At 37.8% G+C, this 25,619-nt stretch overlaps 1 protein-coding gene across 4 annotated transcripts in view; it reads left to right on the top strand.

Annotated features, from left to right (window-relative positions):
- LOC146761092 (uncharacterized) overlaps nt 1-25,619 on the top strand; it is a 349,547-nt gene that overhangs the window by 310,528 nt on the left and 13,400 nt on the right. For 2 of the 4 annotated variants that reach the window (XR_014945937.1, XR_014945936.1), the window contains exons 24-26: nt 8,354-8,414; nt 8,873-23,306; nt 24,884-24,988. The gene's annotated coding sequence lies outside the window, so the exon portion shown is untranslated. Of the gene's footprint in view, nt 1-8,353; nt 8,415-8,872; nt 23,307-24,883; nt 24,989-25,619 lie in introns of those variants that run through there. The other 2 variants (XM_085547054.1, XM_085547053.1) reach the window with 1 other exon arrangement.

Here is a 25,619-nt window from a genome sequence, read left to right as displayed (position 1 = left end):
TATGTGAAAAACTCTGTGTATTTCATGCAGACATCTCGTGATTTGCTCTAATTTACACAACAGGAGCATACTGTATTAGCTGTGACATTCATCTTTATAAAATTCAGCTGGTTACATGAGCTTTATCAAGACTTCTGACTGTTCAAGAAAAGGAAGCACTTAAATTTTTCCATTTCAAATTATGAATGCTATTAAATATTCAACATTTTGTCATATCAACTCTAGTATGACACAAGTTAGTGTCTGAAAGAAAAATGTGATTACTGCATTCAGAATCTCATCTTAATGAAGTCTCAGAATAATTTCATGGGGTAAGCATTTCTGTGGTGTGATGAAAACAGGCATTAAAGCTTAGCACTTAGAGCACAGATCAAGCAAGAGGGCTTCTAGAGATGAGAACACTGGAATATAGTTTCATTTACTAGGAAATATGGGCTCTAGTCCTTGCCTCATCGCTGGCAGGCTATGAAATCTTAGGGCAAGGCTTAAGCCTAGTTGTGATGTAATACTTCATTTTTATGTGCTTGATTGCAGCAGACAAATCCAGAAGCTTGGCTTATGCCGTAAGACATTGATGGTGCCCTAAAAGGACCCAGAGGCACTGAAACACTGAGCAGGAGGCATCTCTCCTAATAGAAGTGGGAAATTAGAGTCTCTTACCAATAGAACAGAATCTCCTTAGACAGTGGTGAGAGCTGATCTTAGGTTCTCTACAATCTGGAGAAAGGGTCTGCTTGTTAAACCTATTTTTTGTTAAGAATTAATATATAATGTTGCATTTCTCTGAAATACCTTCTAAAAAGACCTACCGTCTCCATCCTTTCAGAAAGTACAGGTTAAAAATGAGTAAGCTATGGCAATTAACCAGTAGCTCCCTAAGATTTTGATCCTGTTTACTTAACTTTCTCTTGACACCTCTTTTAGATGTCAAAATCCTATTCTGAATTAGGTCTTTAACTTCCATACATACTCCCATCTGTGAAATGTGAAAAAAGTTCCCAGATGAAAGAGATCTGAGTCTATGTCAGTGTTTGCAAATCACTGCAAGATCCCCCTCTGTCTGGGTGTAAATGCCCCAGGATTTGGGTATGGTTGCATTTTGGGAGGGATATCCACATTCCAATCCCATAGAAATGCATGATAAGATTCCCATGTATTTTAATTTTGCTGATATTTGTCCAGAATCAGAAGGCATGTTATTAATTTACATTTGTTGTTGATAAAGCTTAAGCCATGTTCATCAGTTTTGGAAGCAGCCTTTCTGAATATATACTGAAGTTTTTCTTCCAGTGTCTGTTATCTGCATCAATAAAACCTCAGCTTGGGAAGGGAGTTGTGTGCTGACTACATACCATTTGGAAGCCTTCATTTTAAGAGAGCTGTCACATTACTTTGGCCTGAAAGTGTTGTCAGGTTAAAACAACTGAAAAATACCACTCCTTTAACCAGGCCAAGCCAATGCCCTTCTTATCTAGGAATGTGTTATGGTTATGTCTAATAAGCTAATTAAATAAGCACAGGATAAATTTAGTTTGTCAGTTGAATAGAGCTATGGCTCTTGGCATGTTTAAGTAATTGTAGATGTATGTAGGTATAATTGAAGGAGGAATCTGTTTCAGATGACACACAAAAAATGGATCCTATATAAGTAAATGCACACAGTGGAACACAGCAGTCAATACTCAGGAAAGGTGCACGTTTATGGACACATGAGTAAGCATGATTGAAATGAAGAAATTCTTAACGGTAGTTGGAACTGATGTGGGAGATCCTGATTTAAACAGTTGTATGTTCCTTAAACTGAAGTGCATGTTACAAAGTTTTCTTTTATTAGAGAAAGAACGGATTTTGCTTTAATTCATTCCTTTCTGCTTGTTTATTAATAGAGTACCTGTAATGTACCTGATGTGTATTATCAAAAAGAGGACAATATTTTACAGTTGCCTGCAATTTTTTGTTTGTTTGCAAGGGATTTATATAGCCTGTGGGCTGCAAGTTTGTTGCAAAGACCCCACCAAGCACAGATGAACTTTGTAAGCTTTCTTTTCTGCATTATGGGTAGAGACCTTGCTCATTTGACCCCGAGGTCCCACAGTATTTATTTATATCATGGCAAAATATGTCTTTGAGGTCAAAAAGCAGAGTTCTTGCTACCCAATAAAATGCACGCTCTAGGGTATGACATCACATTCCTGAGTGTCACAGCTGACTAACTCTACAAAACATTTTCAGTGAGGAAAGCACTGGTTCTGAAACGACCCAACTTTGGGATTTGTTTGCATACAAATAATTACATTTTAGTGGTGTTAGACACAGTGGAAAATTACAGGCTCTAACTTCCGCATTCATTGATACAGGTTTTATTTCTCAGCTGTAAGAAGAGCACTTACCATGTTGGCTAAATGATCTACAGAAAGAATGGAGCACAGACTTAAGTAATGGTTGCTGTACATACAATTCAGATACCTGACCTTTTAATACTCAAATACTTGCCTGAATTTAAACTTTGTCTTTTTATGGTCTCTAGAAAACTGCCAAGTTTATGCTTGCCTAAGTTAAATGTATGCTGTGAGTATTTAAACCATTGGAATTTAGCTGTTATTTCATATGAATTTTTGGGAAGAAATATTACTTTAATTCTTCAGAAAGTTAGAAGATCTCTAGGGGTGGTGTTAAGGTGAAGGCAAATACAGCCTCAAGCAGGGAAAGGTAGTACAGGAATGAATTCTCTCATGCTGCCTACACCTCTTCCTGGACAATCAAACCAATTCACAGGTTTTGCATAAGAGTTATGACTATTGGAATAGTCATAGAATAGGGAATAGCTAGAAAATTATGATGTGAGATGAGTACAATAACAACTGATCCTGTACAGGCTTTTTCAATACCTCCATTTGGAATAATTATAGCTGACCACTGATTACCAGTTATTATCATCTCTCTGTTTATTTTCACTTACTGATAGCTCAGGATGGCATTGCTGAAGTCACTGAGAGAAGTCTGAAGGCTTCAGGAGACTGGGGAGGTTAATTGATGGAGAAGGAGTACAGGCAGTGTTTTCCTCTATCCCCTCAGTGGTAGTGAGTGAGATTGAGAGAAGCAGGAAAAAACATCTAATAACTAAAAGTCTAAAAAGCTGGTGCCACCACAGGAAATTTGGCTCTTTTGACCATGGAGCAGTTTACTCAGTGCCTAGACTGATGGCTGCTGATGTGATCCAGCTAGGTCGTAGACAGAAAAAATTCTGGCCCAGGAGATGTCTGGACCTATTGATAGGGCTTTAAACTATCTTTGAAGGAGGAAGGGGGTGAAAGCAAGCCTGCCCATGACAAGGTGTGGAATAGCATAGTTAAGTCAGAGGGACAAGCTTCTAGCAGGGGCCCTCAGCCTGCTGCATCTTATGGTGAATATACTAGGCAGCAAGTTGGCAAGGCTCATCACTAAGTCTTTAAACTGGACATGATGGATCAAGGGGATTTACTACTGAGGAACAGAGAATAGTAAGGGAACACTTGCTTTAGTAGAGCAGGGGAAAATCTCAGATTTTTCCTAGAGTTTTTTTTTGAGGGGGCTCCTCAAAGAAGGTAATGCAGCCAAAAGCCCAACTGAAGTGCCTCTGTACCAGGGCATGCAGTATGGGAAATAGGCAGGGGAAATTAGAAACCACAGTGCAATTGAGAAACTAGTTTTATTGCTATCATGGAAACATAGTGGAATGACTCACATAAATGGGATACCCTGTTTGATGGCTATGAGTTTTCTAGAAAAGGATAGGCAAAGTAAGAGGAGTTGCCCTCTATCTTAAGTGGATAGACTGTGAAGAGCTGCCACTGAGAAACAGTCATGAACAGGTTGTGGGTTAAAGTTAGGAGTTAGACCAATAAAGGACATCTGGTGGTAGGGTTCTATTATAGGCCACCTGACAAAGGAGATCCTGTTGATGAGGTCTTCTTGCTTCAGCTGCAAAAGGCACCACCCTCACAGTTTCTCATCTTGGTAGGGGATTTAAACCACCCAGATATCTTCTGTGTTATCTAAAAGACTCCTGTAGTCCACTGATGTCAGCATTCTGGTTCAGGTATCGACAGAATCATAAGAGGTGAATAACTACTGGACCTGGTGCTCATCAGTGTGGAAGAGATTGTAAAAGAGGTTAGGATTGGAGGCAGCCTGGGCTGCAGTGACCATGTCCTGGACAAGTTTGGGAATGTGGGCCTGTCAAAGAGTGGAGTCAGTGCCCTGAGCTTCAGGAAAGAGAACTTAAGGCTTTTTAAGGAATTCTTGGATGAGATCTCCTGGAAAACTTTTCTTAGGTACAAAGGAACAGAACAGAGCTGGCAGCACTTTAAGGATGCCTTTCTGAGAATGCAAGAGTTCTCCCTCCCCTAGAATAAGCAATCAGGCAGATGAGGTAGGAAATCAGCATGACTTGTTGGTCAGGGAAAAAAGGGAGAAGTAGTGGAAGCAGGGATGGGTGGCCTGGGAATAATATAGGGATATCATCTGGATGTGCAGGGTTGGAGTTAGGAAAATCAAGTTGAAGATGAAACTGAACTTGACAAAAGATGTGGAAAACAACAAGACAGGCAAAAGAGAGTTTACTCTCTCTGATAAATGAATAGGAAGAGCTCCATATCCTCAGATGTGAAGAAGGCTGAGGTACTTAGCAAATTCTTTGCCTTAGTCTTCATGGCCAGACAGGCTTCTCATGCCTCTAGTTTCCCTGAAGTTCTTAGCAGGAGCTATGTGAGCAAAATCCCTCCCAGTATAAGAGTGGAGACAGTCTAAGACCACCTCATGGCTGATGCGGTTGCCAAGCCATTCCATCATGTCTGAAAAATTGTGGCTCTCAGTTCCCAATGACTGGAAAAATGGAAACGTGACTTTTGTATTCATGAAAGGGGGAAAGGAAGATCTCAGAAACTACAGGGTAGTGAGTCTCATGACTGTATCTGGGAAGACTGTGGAGTGGATCCCCCTGGAAGAGATGTTAAGGCACATCTGGGACAGCCAGCATGACTTCACCAAGGGTAGATCATGCCTGACCAATCTGATGACCTTCTATGATGGAGTGACAGCATCAGAAGACAAAGGAAGGACAACTGATATCATTCTATGTGGACTTGTGTGAGGTCTTTGACATGGTCCCGCACCATATCTTTATCTCTAAACTGGAGATATATGGATTTGAAGGCTGGACTATTAGGTGGATAAATAATTGGTTGCATGGTAATAGCCAGAGGGTTGACCAGGTACAGCTGGTCATGAGTGGCATCTGCCAGGGGACAATCTTGGGACCCATGCACTTCAAGATCTTTACCAATGACATAGACACTGCAATTGAGTGTAGCCTCAGCAAGCTTTCTGATGATACCAAGGTGACAGTAGAAGAGAATGAAGCCACCCAAAGGGACCTAAACACTCTCAGAAAGTGGACACATGCAAATCTAATGAGGTTTAACATGGCCAAGTGCAAGATGTTGCACTTGGTTCAAGGCAATCTCAGCTATGACTACAGACTGTGAGAAGAACTCCTTCAGAGCAGTCCTACAGAGAATGACTTGGGGGACCTGGTGGACAAAAAGCTGGACATGAGCCAGCAGTGTGTGCTTGCAGCCCAGAAGGCCAATTGCATCTTGAGCTGCATCAACAGAGGAGTGGCAGCAGGGAGAGGGAGGAGATTATCCCCCTCTACTCTGCCCTTGTGAGGCCCCATCTGGAAAACTGTGTCCAAGCCTGGGCTCCCTGTACAGGAAGGATGCAGAGCTATTGAATTAGATCCAGAGGAGGGACACAAAGATGATCAAAGGACTGGAGAACCTCTGTTATGAAGAAAGGCTGAGAGAGTTGGGCCTGTTTAGCTAGAAGAGAAGAATGCTCTGGAGAGATATTATTGCAGTTTCCAGTACTTAAAGGGAGCTTACAAGCAGGAGGGGGATCAGTGTTTTACATGGTCTTATAGTGACAGGACAAGGGGGAATGAAGAAGCAATCTGTCACGTAAAAAGTTTCCAATATGCTTATTAAAGAAGCCATGCAACATTTACAGAATTTTGTTTCTGAATTGCATATATCCAGATAACATTAAGAGTTCTGTGATGAGTGACTAACATAATTAGATGAAGCTGAGCTAATCTGGAATACATCTGATTTGTTTTATTACTCTTTCTGTTCTAAAACAAGCCAAGCTTGTGCATTGTGCATCTTTTACCATCACAACAGAATTATTAATGCCACAGTAAAAAAACAATAAATCAACTACCAAAAAACAATGACAACAACAACAAAAATCTATCCAGAAGCCATGAAGTAGTAACTTATATTTTAAAGTGGGAGCTAAAGAGACTCTCACATTGAGACACATCTCTAAAAAAAGGACAAATGTCACAAGAGGAACCTTATGAAATTGGCACTGCCATCCCTACCCCATGCGTTTTCTTACAAGTGTCTATTTTTGACTTGACCGTGGTACTGCTGAGTCATAAGTGACTTGTGCTGCAGTGCCTGGGAAAAGGCTTGGTAAAGCTCATGGTAACTGACATGAGAAAGCATCCTGAAATCTGCACAACAGTTTGCATAGATTCTTATTTACACTCCGATTCTACCAAAGATTACACAAAATATAAAAATTAAGCCCCATTCAAACCTGAAATATGATAATTCTCCTGTTAACGTGGACAGATAGAAACATATAGTTTCGTTTTGTAGATAAACAGATCCAAGAACAAATTTATTTGCGCTATGAGGAAATAGTCTTTTATGTACCACCTCTGACTTACTGCTGGTGAGAAAATGTTTGCAGGAACAGGAGAGCTCCTTAGTGCATTGAAGACAGTATTTTTAGGCTTCTCTTCCCAAATTTAAAATGATCCACTTGTTAATAACAACATTCCTTTCAGGTAGTGAGACACAGGTGTTACTGCAATAGCTGTCATCCACCCGTACTATTAATTAGCCTAATTAACACTTAGCAGTTCACATTATCCTTCAATCAGTTCTCTTTAGACAAATGTCAGCTACTGAAACACAGACTTTCCCATGGACCAATATGACTTGGCTGCTAGGGGCTAAAAATATAATACTATTTTATTTGACACTGTGCTGAAAGAGCTGCCATCAGTAATGGAACTTTCATTTGCTATCTACTAATTCCAGGCTTTTCTGTCAGGAGCCACCACACAGTTTGCTAGCCACTGACACAATTGAACATCTTGCTGTCTCTTCATTTCCCCAACTAGGTGGTCGAAGGTGTGCTTTCCCTCAGGGGAAATATACCTGTTAAGGCAATATTTCTTTTGGCTCCAGTTCTAAGCCATAGGCAGAGGGATTAGACATTCAGCTTTTAATTGTGTTTGCCTTTTTCTTTTGCAAATGACAATCATTCCATAGTACTTTCTGTGATTAGAGAATAAAAATTGGATCCGGGCATATTTTTTTATTCTTGACCAACCATTCTAGTCAGAGAGGAATCTTGTTTAAGCCAGTTGTGTACTCATCAGACAGTGCCAGTTTTGGCAGCCATGTAGTGTGGGCAAATAAATATTGAGTAATTTCAAAGCAAACCAAGCTTCATCTCTTAGAAAAGAACAGTAAGGATTGTTTCGTGTTTTTGTAGACAACACAAAGAATTATTTAGCATTGTTCATTTATTTATCATCTTCAAATCTTAAAGTTTTGACAGATTAATAACTTCCTTCAGGAGTTTTAAATAAACATGATGTATTAACAAACAGACTGAGAGCCTACTTAAATTGTACAAACATATAAAGCAGGCTGCCTTGTCTAATGAAAACCTGATAAGAAAAATATCTTAAAAAAAAAAAAAAAAAAAGTGTCTCAATTTCCGAGAAAGTAATTTATCTTTATATATCCACTGGAATAACAGATGAATGGAGTCAGTCACAGTTTAAATAAACCCCAATTATGCCTAGGCTGATAATTCGATTTTATCAACACTGTATATATTTACTTATAGCTTCAATTATTTAATATTATAAATATGGTGTGTTTTGACAAACTGGGGTTTAGTTTGTCATTTTTTAATTTCAGCATCACTTCTGTTGATGAATATAATAGAGAGGAAATATTCCATGCAGAGGGGTTTAGAAATGTAGCTTCAGCAAACCTTATTAGTACTGCAGCTTTGCTAGAGTCTCACTATCAGAGATTGTGTATTTATACAAATTTAATTGGCTTTAAAGGATAAGCTGATTATCTATCGTTTTGCAAAATTCATATGTGAAACTGGAGTGGATTTTAGTCCAGGTGATCCAGTTCTCTGAAGAATGTTGTTTACACCAGAAGTACACCATAGTAATAGAGCCAATGATTTTCAACTCTGTCTGATTTTCCAGAGGCAGAAATACATTTGAAAGACCCATAGCTGCACTATTTCCCTGCTGACAGAGTAATGGGGTGAGTAACATGTCACAGTTAAAGTAGAGTTGTAAATCTTCCAAATTTGTGCTCCGAATTTGTAGACTGCTGCTAATGAGTGGCTTACCTTTTCTAAAGAGAAAACGAGCAGTGAAATCCTGTTCACACTTTTACATTACAACCACTCAACTCCTGTGGCTTCAGAGTGAAGGAGGGGAAGTCACAGCTCCTTTGGCAGCATTTTGGGCTGGCGGATCTGGCCTAGTGGAACAATGATGGTGTTGTGCAGGTAAGGCCTGTTTGTCCTCTCTCCCAATGGGACAGCACAGGAGGCCTGTATGTGGGCATTTGCACTCAGATATCCCCGCTTTCAGGTCTTCAGTATGAAAAGCTTGGGTTTTATTGATAGCATTTTCATTACACTGATCGTAACATGAAATGAAAGCAAGGATTTACAAACATCCTGGAAAATGATTCTGTTTCAAAATGTCTGACAGGTTTAAGACGGGAATTTTCCTAAGAGCAAAAGTAAGCAGTGCAAGCCAAATTGATGCAATGGCCAACAAAGTGCTAAAAGAAATGCCAGCAAATACAGAAGGAGCAGCCTGTAAAGGCAGAAAGGTACAAATGATTCAAAAGGATCTCAAATGGTAAGATAGTAGAATGAAATGTCTTCATGTTATTTGTCACAACTGTTTAGCACTTTAATGAAATTAGTATTTTTGTGTTTCATGAGTAACAGAAATAGAAGGAAAGTGAAGGGTAGCACTCATAAATGCTAGGCATTGCAATTTAACCCCACCATTACAAAATGCTTCATGTAAAGATGTGTATATTCAACTTTACACTGCCTTTGAAAATTGTATGGGTTTTTTTCTGTGATTTTTTAATATAAAAGTTTCTGCTTTTTATAACATAATGAAGTTATACACTGCTGAAAAAAATCCCAGTTTAGAGAGGATGATTTGTAGTTTGGAAAAATTTGTGATAGAAATACTAGAGAAAGGCACTTTTAAAAATAAAAATTAAAATCGGGCAAACAGTAAAACCCTATTTAATTCATTCTACACTGATTTCTAATCCTGGTCTTTATGTAGTCAAACTGTGTTTTCAAAAACATGATGGAGGTAAAATAGAAGTCCGGACTTTATTCTTTAATATTATTGGTTTAAAACTCCAGGAGGTGCAGAGATAGGACTAGTTTGCGATAAAGACTCAACAGATTTATATTTACTTACCAGCACTGATTTGAATAGTATTAGGTTTAAGTCTGACATTGCTTTTTATACAAGGTCATGGAATCATGGAGTGAATCACGGAATGGCATGGATTAGAAGAGACCTCAAAGATCTTAGAATCATAGAATCATAGAATGACCTCAAAGATCATCTAGTTTCAACCCCACTGCCATGGGCAGGTTTGCTGATCACTAGACCAGGCTACCCAGAACCACATCCAGTCTGACCCTGAATATCTCCAAGGACAGGGCATCCACAACATCCACAAGTTCATCTAGTTCCAATCCCCTACCGCGGGCAAGGTTGTCAATCACTCTGCTTCTATTTTAATTCTTTTCAAAGCAACACTTTATTTCTTTGAATAAAAAAGCAAATAGTAAATTATAGGTTCAGTGAGTTGCTTTTGCAAAGGATTTTCCATTTCTTAAATCCCTCTTGCAGTGGAAAGCTTTCAACAGTAATTTACTCCCCATAAAAAATATGCATGCTATTCAACACACTACGGAAAACATAGCATTTTTTTGGAGCTGACTGTATCATTTTTTTGAAAATAGCTGAGAAATAAGAATATGAGAAAGGCTGGCACACTGGACGAAAAGTTCTATGGGGACAGTGGAAGAAAACACAGGCTCACCCACCTTGCACCAAAATTAACACATCAGCAAGGAGATTAGAGGAATGAGAAATTTCAGAGACATGAAAAAACACAATTAGACTGAAGGGGTATTTAGCAGTGTGCTTCCTTTTCAGAGTCCCTGTGGCTTATTCTGTCTGTTGCTGTTTCTATTAGATTTGTCATTTAAATTTCTCTCCAAATGGAAATTCATGAAATCCCAGAAGACAAGGAGATTGGTAAACCTGCTCTAACTGCTCTAACAATATCATGAAACAGAGCTTGAATTACCAATACACCCGGGAATTCTAATGCAATTATGAGTGTTTACTTACACCATGTGTTTCTCACTGAGCCTCGGCTGTATCAGGATAAACCAAAGGGAGCTAATGTTTTATAGATGGTAAGACTCTGTTTGTTTTCAGTAGGGCTAAGTCTCCCAAAGCACTCAGACACACTAATTAAAGTAAACTGCAGAGGCCCATAATAAAATATATGTGTTTGGAGACTGTGAGATGAACTCCACTGGCTTATTAAAAGTCAAAAGAAAAATATACATTATTTATGACTTCAAAGGGACACATTGTGAGCTCCGGTTTATTTAAAGGATTAACTAAGCATCGGTTATTGGTGACCATCTGAACAGCTTTCCTTTCACAGTTCATTAGTTATGTCATATATGTGGGAAGTCATAATTTGGGTTTAGATCAAATATTATTAATCAAATATATTATGGAGGGTACACCAACATTATTAAATGTAATCTTTAGGAAAATAACAGCTCACAAATCCACTTTTCTCCAGTTGCCCAATTACATTTCTATACATAAACAAAAATCCAACAGATGTGTGGCAAGTTTTGCAGAACTGCCTAACTCTTGAGGGTTTTTTTAATCAATAAATACAATATACTCAAAATACACTCAAAAAAGTGGAATTGGAAAGGTAGCCCTTGGTAGTGATCAAGGCCTTATGGATGTAACAGAAGTTCAGATTAAACGACTGTGAGTAATTCTGTAATTTATAAGAAGAAAATAATTTTTAAAAGTTCCCTGTTACATGGTAATGAGGGGGGAATAATGGATTCCAGAGAAAAAGAGCACCAGGAGATGGGATTTTCTTTCCCATCTTTGTCAGTAGAACACCCTGTGCATTATTTTTCCTTTATTTCTAATGACTTTACTTATCCAAATTCTATTTATGAATGAAAAGCTGTCTATGTGAAATATTTGGCCAGGCCAAGGTAAGCAGAAGAAACCTAGCACAAAAGCACACAATACTCTAAGGCATTCACTAACATTAATGAGCCTAGGGAGAGAGAGAGAATTTCATTATGTTCTGCTGTATCTTCATATTTCATGCTAAGTCTAATAAAATTCACATTTTAAGAGTCAAAGAAAAAGATCCCGGGTACTAGAAATGAAAGCTTTATGCCAAATATTTCCATGCATTTGGTATAGGCAGTTAGCCATGTAAAGTCTGCTGATACTTTAATTCTCTCTAGAATAGTCTTGAAATTTCATTTCTTAAACTGTCTGTTTAAATAATTTAAGCTTGCTTAAGTCAGTTAGGGAAACAATTATTCTTAAGCTAAGTATTTAATACACGCGAGGTTTTTTAGGGCTGTTTATATTTTCACACACATGACTTAGGAAAGCAAATGGAATCACAGAATTGCAGGGGATGGAAAGTACCTTGAGAGATCACTGAGTCCAACCCCTCTGCCAAAGCAGGTACTCTACAATAGGTCACACAGGTAGGCATCCAGAAATGTCATGAATATCTCATATAATTGATAATTCTGTGATTCTGTGATTCTGTGATTCTGAGACTCCACGACCTCTCTGGGCAAACTCTTCCAGTGCTATGTCACCCTAATGTACAGAAATTCTTTTGCATGTTAGCACAGAACTTCCTATGATCAAGTTTTAGGCCACTGAGAAGAGCCTGGCCTCATTCATTTGCCTCCCAGTTCTCTTAGGATATTTATAAACATTAATCAGATCCCCTCTCAGTCTTCTTTTCCCCAGGCTGAACAGACATAGGTCAGTCAGCCTTTCCTCATATGGAACATGCTTTTTGAGAGAGATGACCTTTTGTCATCTTTGTGGACCTCCTCAGGACTCCTAGACTCTCTGTCTTTTTAGAACTGGGGACTCTAGAACTGGACACACACAGTCTAAATGTGGCCTCACCAGGGCAGAGCAGAGGAGGTTCATCTCTCTTGACCTGCTGGTCATGCACGTATTAATGCACCCTAGGATACCATTGGCCTTCTTGTCCACAAGGGCACGTTGCTGGCTCGTGTGCAACCTGTCATCCACCAGGAACCCCAAATCTTTCTCCACAGAGCTCATCTCCAGCTAGTTACCCCTAACCTATACTGGTGTGGAAGATGCAGTCCTTTTTGTTTCAGATATAATAGGCTAGTTTCCTAAATATTATTTAGACATCTTTGTATGAGACAAACAAATACACTTTTGGTTTTGTTTTTAAATGTAAACTTTGGAGGGAATAGAATAGTTATGATGCGGTTACATTATGTTCTACTACCTAAAGCACCATTGTTTAGCAGCATATTTCCTGAAAAAAATGTGAACTCCAAAAATTGGTTGATATTTGGCTATCATTCTTACTTTTCACTCAGTGAATCAGCAGGCGTGCTGTGCTTCTGCAAACAGCATATCTTATAAATTAACAATAAAATATTCAGCAGTGAAGGTCTGTTTGTTTTTACTTTCAGTTTAACCCTTTTGCCCAAGCTATATAGAGGGAGTAGGAGTCATTTAACTGAAAAATAAATTCTGAAATAAATAGTAAAGTTTGCCAAAATGCATGCCAGGGCTTAACTTGAGCTGATAACTGTCTCAAACAATAAGCTTCATCCTTCACATAATTCTATCATTTATATTGCCTTCAACATGAAGCAAAATTTTGAGGGTTGAATAAAGACACTCTTCAGAACATCATGACAATTCTTCATCTTCTGCTATGGGCTGATGTACAGTCAGAACTATTGTGCTCTTCCTCCTTCATAGCACACTGTATAGTAATACAAAATGATGAGACAATCAGCTCTAGTAATTTTATAAAAAGTAAAACATTCACACCCGAGCTACACCTCACAGGAGATTCAACTACATGAATCTCACAATAAAAATATTTCACTCTGATTAACTTCTAAACCTCAGTTCAGAGTAACTGTGTGTATATATGTATACTCAAATAAAAAGGTATACATTTTAATTGATAATTTATGTGAACATTTCAATTAAAACAACGCATTTACTAGAATAAGCAAAATAAAGTAGAATGATTCTGGCATGCAATACTATGTCCCTTAATAGAGCATAATATATAAAGACACATTGTATAATTGTGAGCAATTATTCTTGAAACTATCATTAAACTTAGAAGCAAAAGCACTTTTCATAAGTTGGCCTTCAATAGACAAATTATTATTGCTGCCTTTTTCTAACTCTGTAGCCTAATTTGTTTAAGGAAGCACTGTCTTTGAAATCAGATTTAATGGGATATTGGTGGGAAGGCCCAACCTCTACTGTCATACCACCAACATCCGCCTCTGATACCATGGGCCAACATAGCAGGCCTCAATTCAGAGCAGCTCTCATACATTTCTCTTTATGCTTCCCTTTGCAACAAACAGTATAAGCAGAGTAAATTCCAACAGCAGTAAATTATACACTGTATTTTTTCTAATGTTGAATTATGTATTTTTTCTGCTACTCTTTTGCTTAACTTTTATTTGGAATATGCTACATAAGTCAAAGTGCTTCAGCAAGCTATTAAGAGAAGTTTATGTTGACTAATGAATTTAGTTGCTCATTTAATAGGAGAGTATTACTGACTTCCTCTCTGTGGTACAGATGTCACGAAAATACTCTCTGAATTGCTGGATAGCTAAATAATATTCATTTATTGTACTTAAGCAACAATTGGATGCACAAAAACTGGAGAAACAAAGATGTTATTCTTAAGTTCATCATCTAAGTTGTTGTGCATAGACACAGAGTTTATGCTGAGGATTTGATTAAATATTCTGCTTGTGATTAATTTGCTACAGGTGATAATTAGTAATGATCACATATGCTACATGTATGCTGATGGAACAGGATTTGAGATAATGCTGGGATGAAGGCCAAGGCTTCTTTCCAAGCTGTTATTCACTCCAGATTATTTTATCTGGAAGCACAATTTGAGAACCCAGTGGGAGAGTGATTATAAAAAGTAGAAAACCTGAGTCCACAAAAACACATGTGCAAGTAGGCAGCAGAAAAGGTAATGCTTATTTGCTTTCCAAATCCAGGAGTATGTGGAACCATAAAACTATACTTTCACAACAGAGTAAACCCTTTGCTGAATCAGTAGCTGAAGCCAGTTATCTAAACAGAATCTGTCAGAACAGCCCTGACATGAGTACTCAAGATTAGCAGAGGTGAGCAACTTTGCCCCTTGCTTCCCAGAGAGCTAGCTTGACATGAGGGTACAATTTAGGGAGAGAGATTTGGACAAGGAAATGTTCTGAATGCATATAGCCAGGCATGACAGTGGGGAGGCTGGGAGTCTGTTTATCTTCTGAGCTGCCATTTCCTGTTTGCAAGTGTATGTTTACATACAGAGATCTCACATTTGGGGTTTTGTTGGAACACAGTCCTTCCGAACAAATATTTTGTGCAACACTTTTTCCAATTAATTTTTTTGTGTGTGTGTTTGGAAAGGTGAAAAGAAATAGATAGGCCAGAAGGTTACTATCCTGAGAATCAGAAGTAAAATCAATCTTTCATTTCTGAGCCCAGCTAGTAAAGGTAAGTGATGATGTCTTGCCATGCTAAGACAGCTTTGCTCACTTAAATACTAGTAGATCCTTTGAAAGGGAGAAACTGTAGTGATATTCTTGTATGGGATATATATTTGCAAATCTTATCTCTCTAAAGAATATTCAGTCAATGCACAAGTAGAAATGTGTTCATTTTTCTAAACGCAAATAAAACTGTGGGAGGATTCTACCTCACTTTTGAAGATGGTGCTGAAAACCAGGAGTACTTTCTGGCAATTAATGGAAATTTTTCTTAAAGAAATGCACAGAATTTTTCTGTATTTCTAAAACTCCAAATATCCAAATTGAGCCTTTTTGCAGCTACCTGGGGGGGGGAAGGAGGAAGAAATTTAGGATTAAGACCTTTAAAAGCAACGATATGGGGAGGTTCAGGTTATGTAAGAGAGCTTGTCAGTCCTGAAAAGCATCATGGTAATTACCTTATAGTACTACCTTACACAGTTTATATCAAAGTTGCAAAAAGAAATAGTACTGAGGAACTCCTGAAAGATGATTCTGGATACTTCAGAGATAATCGAGATAATCCAAGACTGTTCAGAGCAAGAATAATCTGCCAATTTCTTTGTGCTCAGACTGTGTTCTGACAATTGTTCCCACAAATTTCCCTATTGTGCATGCTGTGCAATGAATAGTATCTTGGCCAGCCAAAGACTGCCATGGCAGATGCTTTTATATATGGGCTACTGCTTTCTTTCTCCTAGAGAATTTCTGAGATAGTAGTCATTGAGCTCTGATTATTTCCATCTTGCAGATTCATTACTAAATTTCTAGTAATTCCCTCCAACTTTACCAAGACTGTAAATGACTGTACTCATCCCCAGTGTGTTGATATTCACTCTCTGGGAGAGGAATTGCTAACTGTATGAGATTTGTTCATAATTAATGATTAACCTTATCTTTCTTAAAATATTACAGTTTTCAGACCAATGTTTGTTTGATGATTGTTACTTAGAGGAGGCATGTTGTCAGCTAAGCCTAAACGTTCTGGCATAGTGCTTAAGCTTTTCTCTTTCTGTGTTGTATCCACATACTGCTTCTCTCACAGTAAGGTCAATGGCAATGCCAAACACAAGGAGTGAGAGATTGCATCCCGATTAACTCCTAATTTAGCATTCCAGGATCGTTCTGTTCCAATAGAACAAGGTGAATAATGCATCATGAATAATTGACCACTATTTGCCTGTTTTTCTAAATGGTTCATGAGCTGATCTCTTTTTTTAACAAATCCATTTCTTTAATCACACTAGCTCCACACACCTTCTCAATATTTTTTGTTCTCTAAATCAAAGATCCTCAGCTTTACTGTTGCCAGTTCCCCACAGAAATAATTTTCATTGTTCCATCCCCTTTACAGTTACATATGCAATGTATGTTTCCCTCTTCTAATTCATAAACAGCAACCAAATGAATATAGCTCTTGAAAGAAGGGCATCTAATGGTCTGTCATATTGTGTCAAATGGAGTGCCAGGTCTATCAACAACTGCCCATTTTGCCTTTTGCTAAGACAGATATTCCTATCTCTGAAAGATCTCAAAAATATCCAGGAGTACTTTGAACAGATAAGCTAAGCAGCATTATCTTACCTTTCTATGAGATTGTTCTCTCACCTAACTTTGAGTCATTTTTATAACTTTTCCCTCTGTACTGTCATAATGAACACAGGGTACAGCGATGTGCCATGTTTTATGGTCAAAAAGAAAAACTAAACAATAAATATATATTTCTCTATATCCATGAAATATTTTGTTTGAGAACAGAGAGAAAAATGATGAGCATGATCTAACAAAGAGCTAGATTTGGACCTAAACGATAGGGCCTCACAGACTCCATGGCAAGTTTAGCACCACTTTGCCAATGATCTCCACCAGAAGATGTTCCTGCTACGCTGTGTAGAGATATAATTGTTAAAGTTCTTGCACCAAAATTCCTAGGTTGCTTCTTCTGGAAATGTGTTCATCTTGGGGAAAAAAAAAAAAAAGTAATCAAAATCTTCCAGTTAAGCTATTTTAGTTACTTTTCAGAGTTGTTCACACTCTTCTAGTACCAATCACTTCAGCCTAGGTATGAAGTATATCAGATTTTTGTTCTCAGAGATGCAATTAGCCTATTCCATTGTTAACACCAACTGCTGGTTCAGAATAACAAACGCACTAAGTGCTACAATCATATAGCATCCTGTGGCTTTCTTGCAGTTTGTAGCCTTTGAAGTACATCATAACGATGAGTAAATCACATTATCTTCTTTGTTGTGAAGATAGCAAATACTGATTAAGAGATTTGATCAAGTTTGTCCATAGTGATAGGAATATGCATTGTATTGCTGAACTTGCTGTTTTGTGCCAGTACCTGAGACAGTGCTACCTAGCTTGACATACAGCAAGTTTGTTCACGTTTTCTGACATGCATATGATGTCAGAAACATCATTCAGGTATGAACAGTGAAACAAATATGATATATTTTCAGGAACAGCCTTTCTTTTCATTTTGCAATTTTCCACAAAATAATCTGATGTTTAAGATCTCATTTAGTTTCCCTGGAAATGTAGAAAACAAGTAAATAGCATTATTTTCTCTTTTCCACCCCAATACATGTTATTTCTACAACCCCGTAGCAGGCCATTTCTGAGGTAATACGTATAATTCGGTGACAAATCCACTTCAGCCTTCATAATGCCCTTCGTTTTTACTTCAAAACATTCACTGACTCTCATGGATTTGTACTATTTAACACCCAGATAAAGGTAAGCTGTCTTTTTTAATAATGATGGATTACATTTTCTCGTTACATGCTCTGATTCAATTGGATTTTTTCAGTGTGAGTGAATCTATTCCAGAGATAACAGTAATGCCAGTGTGAGAATGATTGTAGTTATTAGAAAGGTAAATGGGAAGAAACAAAAACTAGCATAAATGAAATTTAATTGATTAAACTACTGCTATGAGGTCCCACTTTTTATTTCCTTTAGAAGTATCCTACATTTTCTGTTTCTTTTCAAGTATATTATTAGAAGTGGCAGAGAAATACTGTTTGTGGAGACCTTCTGTAATAGACTGGGGGCACATACAAAACTCTCCCCTGAGGTGACTGACTGTGCAGAACAGAGCTTTGGCCACTGTCTATGTTCTTCCAAATAGTGCTCCAGGAGAGATGTATCGGTGATGAGATGATAGCCCAAACTTTCCCTTTGAAGCTGGCAAGCCAAGTATCATTAAAGGGATGCTAGGGATTTGTTTCTACACACAGGAAAAGTGCAAAAGCTCCAGTGACTTCCTGGACCTCTCAGACCATCAGCATGTGACACTGAACAGGGGGTTTGTTGTCCACTTAGATCCGTCTATCTATAAACTCTTGACAGTACTGGGAAAGGACATGTGAAAACATCCTGTATGCATTAACACGCACTTAACGATGTGAGAACATCCCTCCACATTTAGAAAAGCTTTTGACCATACAGCCAAGTCCTGCAGAAGTAATCAAGAGTTAAATGTGCCCTTCAGTTAGCAAGTTGCTTAAATGCTTTGTCCAAAATGTGGCCTGAGACATACATAATTTCTTCATATGATCAAAAAATGTCAATCCCGTAAAACATGTAATTTAGACAACTTCTGAACTGAAATACATCCTGTAAGATTTACACACCACTATGCATTTTGAGATGTTCCTTTGGGCAGAATACCATGTAGCCTGCACACCTGTCCTGCTGAACAGATGATCTCCAGGGGAGAAGAGCTAGTAAAGATCTGACTATTTGTTCAGCCACCCTGTCTCAGCCATATGGAATGATATAAGCCTGTTTTTGTAGGATTACTTTGCTAAAATAATATGAATATCACATTTTTCTTCTCTAAAACATATTACAATATAATGTTGCCCTGAGAGAGAAAAGGGGAAGATGAGCAGCTCCTCCTGTTTCATTTCCTGCTTTCACGGATTGTTGTGTTACTAAAATATTTTTATTACAGAAGAACTTGAAGCAATATACAATGTTTGTCAGAGGATTATTTATAGTCCCTTTAAGCTGAATTTCTGTAATGAAATCCATTTACAGACATTCCACAGTGCCCTATGGTTACTTGCTTATGCAAATGAAATGTGACCCTTGAAATAAGCCTCTTGCCCTTGCTGTCACCCTCCTTGGCTTCAAAGGTCTACAGACAATCGCTTCTTAAGTGAATGGGGTTTTTTATTTGGTTTTGAGTGAGGGGAAAAGAAAATGAAGAAAAAAAAATGAAAAACCTTTCCACTGCATGGTATTCTTGCTGAGATTCTTAGCAACTGACTGGTTGTATGTATGTATGAGATTATTCTCACTTATTTTAGATGCCATCATAGAAATTCTTTGCTCATAAACATGAGCTTCTTAAATTATCTTCCTTTAAAAGGGAGTTTTTGCATAAAGGTTTTGGAAATGTCCAGGGCATTTAAGTGCTTTGATTTAAGCTCACAGACACACAGTTTCAATCTGGTATGACTGAAAAGCTGATTCTTCAGTGGCCCATGAGAAAAAAGGACAGAAAATTCTGCCCCATTAGAATGATCATGTATAGCTATGTTTGCAGTAATCTACACTGATACAAATGAATGAGTAAATTATAAAATAGAGAAAAGAGATGAAGACTCGATCATTTTGGAAAGTTATAGAGGATAACTTTTAACAAAATGGGTTATTCTAGATCATTAATGGTTGTAATAATCTGTCAGAAAATCAAGAAACTGGACTACACCTCAATTATAAGGGCTACATTCATCTTCATCCGCTGTGCGACATTTGGTCTCAAAAGCATTTTAGAAGTATTAGGATCATGGCTATTTTGTTCAGTTTTTACAGACATGGAGCTTAGGTACAAAAATTTCTGTTCCACTTGGGAACAACCATGGAATAAGCTGAGAGATTATTTCTGAGTGTTGTCCATAATATAAAACTACGTGTCCCAAGCCACCTCTTAGTTGTGTGTCAGATGTTTCTGCAATCACTGACATCATGTTAAAACTGAGCATGCAGTAACATGGCACTGACAGCACTAGTTTTATTACACTTTTTGAAAACATTCCTAATAGTTCATCACCTTTTAAATAAGGTCAAATAATCATAAAAAATAAACTCTGTGGCTACAGAGAGTTACATTTGGATAGAAAGGTGAAGGTAAGTGTGCCTTGAGGTGGTTAACTACGAAAACAAAAGCCAGTGGCAAAACCATTATTTCTTATTTTGATGTAAGACATCTATAAATTTAAAAAGTTGACCTCAAGTGAAACAGAACACTCATAATGACTATCTCAACTGTAGGACCTGCCAGGAGCACAGCAGACTTCCTTAGCAGTTTCATTGTAAGTGAAAGTTCACTACCTGGAGCAATAGCCCACTTATATCAGTTACTAATTTCTCATTTATTTCTACATTATCAGAATTCCAATGCATGAGAGTATAGACAGCTTTTGCTGGATCTTATTATTTATAGCTAATTCCAGATGGTTTTTATTACAAAATATTTGTCTCTTAAGGCCATTTTGGAGATAAGTAGACAGCCATGACTCCACTTTATCTTAGGGCTTTTTGGGAAAAGTGGTGTTCCCAAAAGAAATGAGGCAACCTTTAAGTTTCTTTGAATAAAGGGCAATAATCATGCCTACGTTTTATGAGTTATGCAAGAACATGTGGGAGAGGCTCTATGGTTCAGTAGATAGGGTGCTTTTCAACTCTTCTGGTCAGCATGAGAAGTTCAATACCATTAATCTGTAATGGCAAACTCTGTAGTACAGGGAAAAAAAAAAAAAAAAGAGAGTGACTACCTAAATAGTGCAATCTTTCTCCTCAGGATCAATTCCCACAGTTGCACTTCTGGGAAGAGCCTTTCTAGCAAGGAGGAAGAGTATGTAGTTATGTTACAGTAGCATGTGATGCTTGGGATTTCATCTTGTAAGAAAGACCTATTTTCACAAACCTTTTTACATTTCAGAATTTGAAAGGAGACAAGATGAAACTAAAACTGGTCTTTTTGTTTTAAGCACAAGAACATCTATACTTCTGGCATGGAACATGAAACTTAGCAGGAGAATGATTTTTGTTTTAAAGATGTGCTTTTTTTCACCCAGGAAAATCTCCACATACTTGATCGAGGATTGGAAAAATGTGTTATTAATACTGAGCAAGTGAGAGAATTCTGTTCATCACAGTCCATTCTTCTTGCTGGAAAACACAGGGGCCAGTCCAACAGCTGTATCTGGGATACCAAGGCCCCTGCCGTGGAGTGTGCATCAGATAGAGTAAAGCTCTTGCAAGGAGAACTAATCACTATGATCTGTCATCCTTGTGCTCCCAGTTACTCTCACTTTTGCACCATTGTGGACTAAAACCTATCTGAATCAGAGGGAAAAAGAGACTGTTTTTGCTGAGGCTGTAGGGAGAACTGAAACCTAGGACTCAAGATTTTATGCAGATGCTGATGAAACCAAGGCCTGGTTGGCAAAGGCTGAGAAGCTGGAATGAAAGAGGTTAAGAAGGGGCCTGAGGGCTGGAGGGGAGACAAAGAGACAGCAGCTGTGGAGATAAAAATGAGCATGGACTCAGGACAAGGAGAGATGAAGGAGACTGAGTGTTTGAGGAAAAAAAACAAAGACAACTACTGGAAGAGAGTGAAAGGAATTGAAAGGAATTGAGATGGCTGTGTGTGAACATTTGATTCATAGTTTTAGGAACAATAAAATGTTCAGTAACTGAAGCACAGACTGGTAGGAACAGGAAGAAATGATAGCCCAATTAATATAGAAAAATGCTTCTTTGGTTAAAAAAACTTTATTTTCACATCTTCCACAGAATCCTCCTGAGATAATGAAATAGGAAAGTCATTTTAAAAGCCTTAATTCTCCTTTTTCATTCACTTTCTTCATATCCAACAGAAACTGATTTGTAAAAATATTGAACATACATTAGTGCATCTGAAGTCCAAGCCAGGCAGGGCTGTAAAATACTGTTGAAGCATGCTGGGAAATGAAGAGGCAGTGCCTCACAGTCTGGATAACTAGATAAGCATATGAATGAATATTTTTATCCCCATAAAATGGGGAAACCCTTCACCTCCCTTTGCAATGACATGTCAGTGTTTGTGACACAGCTGGTTGTTGTCTGGGTATTACTATGAGGAAATGAATCATTCAGGATAAACAGCAGATCAAGAATAACATTCAGTTACAAAAAAAAAGAAAGAAATGCCTAGGGCTATTCACTGAACAGTGACACTGCAGCTAATACCACCTTGCTGTAAAGTGGGTATCATCTGTCCTATGGCCCCTGGAACACATGAGGTAAGTAAATACTCTATACCATATTGAATGCCTACAGGAGGGCTGAAGTAAAGTTGTTCAGATTTTCCACAGTCATGGAAACTTTTGTTTCAAAACAGAGCCTCAACTTCCTTGGTATATAAAATTTGTTTAAATACTTCCTGGTGAGTTAGTTGGCAGAGTAGGCTTTTAACTCCTGTCAAGTGAGAATGCATGAAGACCCTGATCCTGATGAGCTCAGTCATCATCTCCCCATGACTTCAACAGGTGTTAGAATTCAGGGAGCACCTGTGCCAATAAAAGCATGAACTCCTATTTTATAGGGACAGATCTCACTGAAATTACTTATCACTTGGGCATGATTCCACTGTCAGGCATTGTTTCCTTCCATTAAAAGTAAGATACCTCATTGATTGCAAAATGCTTCATTCACGTAGTTACTTGCTGTTGTATCTCTTTCACATAGCTCTTCTCATTACTGATTTCTTGTTTACAAAGAGGTTTATCAAAACAATCCCCCAGAGTACAGTTTCTTCCATTTAAGTAACAGTGAAAATTATGAGTGTTCACTCTCCTTGATGGTCAACAGTCATAAGTGAAGAGATAAAATACAAGCTCTTAATGCAGATAAACATCCTGGTGTTCCCACTTGAGTTAGTAAGCTGGCTAGATGCAATAAAAATTAGAGTACAAATGCTGTGCATATTTCAGCTGGAAACCACCTGCTTTACCACTGAGAAACAGGCTAATCCTTTCTGATGAAACTCCTCCACCCTTTCCCACAGTTCCTTTTCTGTGCCACTGAAGCCAAGAAACTCTCCCACAATCCTCTGAAAAAGATAATATATATCCTCAGTACACTGCTGAAGAAAAAGCCAGAATCCACCCTGCAAAGCCCACAGCTTCCCCACAGGGTTGCTCCAAGCTCAGAGGAAGGCAGTAAGTATACACAGCTTTGTGACAACCATTTCTCCACACTGTTGAAACTTCTGCCAGAAGTCTACATGTAATCACCTGAGTTAATTTTGCAACACTTAATTAGTTATTTTTCATGTCCACCTTCAAGATTGCCACTTCTAATTAAAGAATCTCTATAAAGGTTTATAAAATTGCTAAAACCATGTATTTTTGGCATGACTTTTGCTGTCTCTATTATAACACCTGTCTGTCACAGAATGACATAGCAGAAATATCTGAAATTACTTTTTAAGGAAAGTTACTTTTTTTAATAGGTGGTTTGGGAAGAAGAGAAAGAAAGCAAGGATAGAGTTCTGATTGACAGAGCTCCGAGAGGCCTTCCAGATCACCTTTTATTCTTGTTTTCAGTGCTCATTTGTTTTAAACATTGACCAGAGATTTGGAGTACAAAACCAGCTGTGCTTATTTCAGTTTGCAAAATTTGGTTACATTTGAATTCTTTTTACTGAAACCTACCCATCTTTCAAAAGTATGAGTTTTGGGGGGGGGGGGGGCTGTTTTGTTTTCCAAAGTGGATAGCTGGATAGCTTCACCCTAACAAAATACCATTTATGTGGATTGGTGAGTTTGGTCACCTGGATCCATACTGCTGAGTCCTTGTTACTGAGAATCCAATGTAGCTATTTATGCAAGGAAGGACTATTTGCAGCTACTTTTCAGGATGCAGCTGCATTGTGAAGAGTGTTGTATAGTCTACAAAAATAGTACGGCATGTAATCGTAAAGGCCTAGTATGTTTGCATGGAAAATCCACTGAAGTCCTTGTGTTATTTCTTATGACCTCACAAAGGAGTAATGTATTTTTAGGAGGTCTATTCCCAGAGCTTGCCAAGGTCTGACATTGTAATCATGAAAAGCAATTTATCTTCCTTTCAATATTAACTTAAGAATGATTTCATCAGATTTCAAAAAAATGTACCTAATGGTTCTTAATTACGTGACTTGAAAAAAAGAAGATATATCTGATGAAATGTAACTAAACTGTGACACTCATTGCAATGTTAGAATTATTCTCCTGTCATTGAACTAATTTTAAGATTGACATTTCAGGGAGGCAAATTTTTTCAATGAAAATACAGCTTATTATCTTACCTTTTAAAATGTTTTATCCCCATTCCGAGTTATATTTTACTTTAAAGACTATCAAATGAATTAATTACAGTTATAAAAAACTAAGAAGCTTTACTTTTATGCTATATTCCCAAGGAAAACCAACTAATTTTTCATCTTCTTGCTCCCCCATTTTCTTGATGTCACATTTATTAAACATCAGTTTTTTCCAAAGCTCTTTATGTGAAACTTTCCAAAGTCTCTTTGCGGAAAATGTGGCTAAGACATTAAATACTACATGCATAATCTATATATCATTGTACTAATGTATCCCATAAGTACTTTAGATTAAGGGAAAAAAATTATCTGGCTTCCATATATTGCCTTACTAAAAGTTACTGAAATGATATATGCAATGGGTTTTACATGGTGTTCTGTGCAGGTGCTGAATACACTGGTATGATGTTAGGATAACAATGTCTTCCACAGGGTAAAGCTGAGAACTCCTAAAAAAGAAAGGAGGGAGAACTGAAGGACAACTGACTATTCATTTGGTTCCTAATAAGATGAAAAGGATAAAATTGGGAAAAAGAGGTAAGGTATCTCTACGTATACACCAAAATCAACCACTATTTTTGCTCCTGGTACAGAGAAGTATGTTATGCTATATGGGCAGTCCAAAGATATTACCAGATCTAGGGCAAAATTATTCCTGGAAAACATCCAAGGGTGCCTGCTTTGTGAGAGAACTATATTTTATCTTGCACCAACATCTTAGATGCTTGCAGATCTTGCAGATTTCCTCTCTTCCCATTTCATTTAAGTCGTTATACCTTCCAAGGTATACTTTCCAACCCTGCCCTCAACTTTTTCTTTCTCCTCTCACGGAGAAAGCACATCAACCTCTTGCTCTGCAGCACCTACCTTGTGTTTTCTCTCTGGACTCAATATATATAAAAATACACTTAAATGTAATCTTCATACTACTGGATATGTATATGTAAGAATATTTGTTAAGCACAAATTACGTAGAGATTCCTTTCCATAGAATGCTGACACTTGCTTTTCAGTCACTTGCCATTGGCTTGATATTTGGCTGTGCCTTATAACAAAGTGCCAGTAAGAAGCTATTCAGCACTGTGTAGAGAGTAGTGAAGGATAGCTTATGTATCATGACTATTTCATTTGAGATAATTTGTGCATTTGTACTTTGTACATTTTTGGT

Source organism: Coturnix japonica, chromosome 4, assembly GCF_054131305.1.
Source record: "Coturnix japonica strain WE chromosome 4, WE-NBRP24, whole genome shotgun sequence".
Lineage (NCBI taxonomy): Eukaryota > Metazoa > Chordata > Aves > Galliformes > Phasianidae > Coturnix > Coturnix japonica.
This window is presented reverse-complemented; position numbering and strand designations above follow the sequence as displayed.